Source organism: Rhinopithecus bieti, unplaced genomic scaffold, assembly GCF_001698545.2.
Source record: "Rhinopithecus bieti isolate Rb0 unplaced genomic scaffold, ASM169854v2 scaffold_364, whole genome shotgun sequence".
NCBI classification, from domain to species: Eukaryota; Metazoa; Chordata; class Mammalia; order Primates; family Cercopithecidae; genus Rhinopithecus; species Rhinopithecus bieti.
This window is the reverse complement of record NW_016803104.1, coordinates 1,103,498-1,108,160: the sequence shown is the minus strand read 5'-3', so window position 1 is coordinate 1,108,160 and position 4,663 is coordinate 1,103,498. Positions and strand designations below refer to the sequence as shown.

Genomic DNA, 4,663 nt, shown 5'->3' with positions numbered 1-4,663 from the left:
AATACCTCTAATTTACTTTAAAACCTACCTCTACATATATCTTCTCTTGAAAATTTAACTCTGCATTGAACAGTCCCCAGATTTTACTAATATGTTGCACTTGCCGTGCATAGAGTGTGGGTTAACCTTAGCATGTACCTGGTATTATTCAATGTTTATATTTGTCAATCACAAAATCTTAGAGAAAATGAAGATGAGCAACACTTTCTCTTCCTTTTTCCATCTTTCATATCATCTGGAGATATCAGAACATCTTAGTCCTAATTCTTTTGTTAATAGCTGAGGGCCAAATCACCTCACTTCTTTAGCTCTCAATTTTCTCATCTGTAATATATAAAGCAGTATGACAAGAAATTTTTCTAAGGCCCATTAGTACCTAAAAGGCACTTAAGGTATAGGAAGAAAATTAAGATCCCTACAAACTTAGTGGCTTAAAACAGCACAACTCTTTGTCTTATATTTTTTCATGTCAGAAATATAAAATGTCTCACAGGGCTAAAATCAAGGTGTTGGTGAGACTATGTGATATCTTGGCCCACGGCCCCTTCCACCATTTGCAAAGCCAGGAATATAACATCTTTAAATCTGCTTTCTCTCTCTGGTTCTCTCTGACACATTAAAAAGACCCTTGTGATTACATTACTCTCACCTGTGTAATCCAGGATGCTTTTTTTACATCTGCAAAATTCCCATTGCTATATAAAGTAATATATTTGCAGTTTCCAGGGATTAGGATGGAGACCTCTTTGGGGAACTATCATTCTGACTCCACTCCAGTGAACTCTGAATATCTTGCGTGTCTTTGCTTTATAAAACGACCGTCACTAATTCAATATCTTGGCAATTTTTTCTCCTTTAATATTGACTGGTTTCCCCAATTTCCTGGTTTCTTTCTCTTCCTCAGAATTAGCACAAGTGAACAGGTAAGAGAAAATAAAAGTGACAACCTTAAGAAAGTTCCTAAAATTTAGGAAATGTAGAGTTTTCATTCATGGACTGTAGTCTACATTTCTTGACTATCTAAGTTAGATGGTAGGTGATATTAGATGCCACTCCTCAGAGGTGGTCCTAAAAGTACCTCTCAGAGCTCCAAACTCAATGGAGACTTGGGGAGAGCAGCACTGCATTTCAGTCCTTCAATGACATTCTTACCCACATTTGTGGAATGAGGGGAGAGTATCTAGGCAATAGCTTCTTAGTTCTCCTTTGATGAAGACCACATTCTCTTTTCTGGCACAAGAATCCTTTCATTGGTTCAAATGTTAGAGATAAAATCATTTTTCTTCTTCTATGGTTGCCTTCACTTGCTGGTGCTAAAAGTAGTCACTACAAGACTAGTTTACTTCTTTAGTATAATTTGTCTGTTTTATTTCCTTTTTCTCTTTTAAAAATGATAAATGCATAAGCTGTACTTAAATTCAATGTCATATTTTTAACTCAAATAGCACCAATGATTTGATTATCTTGAGTACTAAGTGTCTGATGCTCTAATCTGAGTTTCTTTCTCAAACATAGCAACTATCATCTATTGGTGAATACCTTTCAGACTGTTTTTCTATGTATTTGCATATGTATTTAATTATATATATATGTGCATGTATGTATGTATCAATGTATACTTCTCTTTTGTATGAGTGATATCATATCATATGCTATATATATAATCCCAAAACATTTTTGTACTTAGCAGAATACCTTGGTAGTTCTTTCAATGTCCTCATCTATTGATTTACTGTATTTTTTTATTGATGCATAGCATTCTTTACTATAGATGTACGATTATCATTTCCCTGTAGGATCAACAAATGGTTAGCAGGATTAATCCTGTTGTAATCACTGGAGAAATTGGTATCTTTTTATGTCTTTAGGGTGGAATATTCTGATCAAAGAAATGACATAAAAAAGTCAAGATGTATCCCATACTGTGGCTTTAAAAGATTGATTTTTAACTACTCAGCTGTCCACGTGAATATATTCCTTAAATTTTAACAATGCTTGCCCATTTCATAGATGAAACTGTCAAACATAATGACTGTCTCCCCCACGAGACTACAGAGCTCTGTAAGACAAGGGCCATGTGTACTGTGCCCATCACTGTATTGTCTATATCTAGCTCAGCACCTGGCATGTAACAGTCCTTTAATATGTTTCTTTGAATGAATGAAGAAAACCCTAAATGAAATGACATTATACAGAAGTTTTCATTTCAATAATCCTTACTCTAAAATTTATACAGTTTTAATATGGGAACTTAGAACATTCCTACATGTTTTAAAATCTGAAATTAATTATAAATAAAAGTGGTGCTTTAGGAAGGAGGAGTAAGTCAATAGAAGAGAAAGGGGACAAATATCCAAGGGTCTGAGAGAGAATATTTGACCCCCAAGAGACTGGCCAGAAAGGATATATAAATGACATCAGGGGGAATTGCAGAAGGTTCAGCTGCATCTCAAGCAGCTGCCGGAACAGCACAGACAGTGAACTCAAATCCCTCGGAGCCATGGCCGTGGAGCAGCACGAATGCTGATGGCTCTGTCCAGAACATGCAACCCTCTGTAACCAAAGCCAGCAGCTTCAGCAGAATCTCTATCTTCATTCAAGGTGACTGCAATGGCAGCAGTAAAGGTAGCAATACAGGAAGGATCTCCAGGCCAGGTGTGACACTACATGCCCCAGAAGTGTGCAACCAGGTCACCTCATCCCAGTCTATCCTGAACCTTCTCCCTTGAGCAGCAGCAGCGGCAGTGGCAGCAGCAGCAGCAGCAGCAGCAAACTTTGTGCTGTCCCACTCACACCTCAGCAACAGCCATCCTTGAATAATAACATGATCTCACAGGCAGATGACCTCAGCAACTCCTTTGGACAAATGAGCCTTAGGTGCCAAGGTTCTACTAAAGCAACCTCTATTCCAGCTCCCACTCATCTCCCAGCACCATCAGCAGACTAACTTCATCATGGCATCCATGGGTCAGCCTCTCTCCACCTCTAACTGTTCCACCTCTAGCCAAGCATCAGCTACTCAGCAAGTGCTGCTACCCTGGGGCTACATGCAGCCTTCTCAACAGATCCAGGTTTCTTAATAATACCCCTGGACAATATCCTAATTCCAATCAGCAATATTAACATTTCTCTCACCTGGTGGCCTGCAGATCCCGATGTGGTCAAAAACTTGCTCAGCCATCCCAGCAGCCCGGTTTATAGCCCATGATGCCCAACTGGTAGCAGGTGGCTTACCAAGGAATGATAGGGGTTCCAGCAGCCACAGAACCAGGGCCTGCTCCGCAGTCGGAGAAGCAGTGTGGGGGGCCAGATGCAAGGCCTGGTGGTTCGGTACCCTCCACAGCCTTCTTACCAAGTCTCAGTGGGTAATTACTCACAAAATGTGGTCCAGCGGCCTTTCTAGCAACTCATGCTGGCCCCCTGTGAGCCAGTCTGGGTAAGGAGGCCCCCCAACAGGGGGCATACCAGTGTACTACAGCATGATCCCACTGGCTCAGCAGAACCATACAAGCCCTACTGTTAGATTTCTGCAACCTCCTGGGTCTCAGCATTACCAGATGCTTCAGTTTCTCTCTCCCTGCAGTCTACCACAGATGTCGCAGCAGTAGTCAGGAGTGTCACCTTCTGGACCAGCTGTGGTGGTCATGCAGCTGAATTTTGCTAATGGACCCTGAACCCACTCAGAACCCATCCAGGGTCCAGTGGAGTCACTGTAAATACTACAGCATGGACCACGAGGACCAGAAGCCTGGAGACCTGTACAATCCTGATATGAGCCCCCAGGCCAACACACAAATGAGCAGCAGCCCTGACGCATCTCCTACCGAGGCTTTACCACCCTCTCCTGTCACCAGCTTCAGTGGTGGCTGTCTGCACAGGACTCAGTCCCTTGTTTGTCTTCAGATGGTTCCCCTGGCCTGGGGGTCCAGCACAGGGTGGTGGGTGCTACTCCCTCTTAGGCCAGCCTTTAGAGTGCAATCTGTCCATCTGCCCTCCCTTGCTCCATGGCCAGTCAACTTACACAGTGCACCAGGGACAGAGTGGACATGGAAACCAGGGCAACAGACAAGCACTCAAATCCGCCTCCTCTGACATGGAGACAGCAGATGTTGTCTTGGGGCAGGTGCTGGAGGTGACAGATCTCCCTGAGGGCATCACCTGTACCGAGGCAGAAAAACTCTTTAAGCAGCTTGCTATGTCCAATGCCAAGACTCAGCTCAGGGGCTGCCTGGCAGGGGTGGAGGGGACAATGGTGGGACTGCTGAGAATGGCCACTGCTTGGACCTTGCTGCCTTATACACCATCGTGGCTGTGTTCCCCAACCCGCTGGCTGCTCAAAATGCCTCCCTTCATCTCAACAACTCCCTGAATAGCATCAATCTTTGAATGGCCAAAAGGAACTATGACCTGAGGATCCTGGAGTGAACCAGATCCCAGTAAAAGGAGAAGAGGAAGGGAGCAGCCCAGAAGAGGTGGAGGCAAGGTAGAGGGTGTTGAAGGATCCTGATAGACTATGGATGGAGACAGGAAGTAAGGAGACTGACGCAAAACTGGAGCCTAAGACAGTAGTGATGAAGACGGAAACAGATGGACATCCACACTGGCATTGGATTCCTTCAGGCTCCCCTCCTTTGGGTCCCCTTTTTTACCCTGGTTGGCCCCT

The 4,663-nt window shown here is 43.6% G+C and overlaps 1 pseudogene; it reads left to right on the top strand.

The window, feature by feature from the left end:
• Window positions 1-2,392: 2,392 nt before the first annotated feature.
• LOC108543214 (R3H domain-containing protein 2 pseudogene) lies at window positions 2,393-4,425 on the top strand (annotated as a pseudogene).
• Window positions 4,426-4,663: the final 238 nt, after the last annotated feature.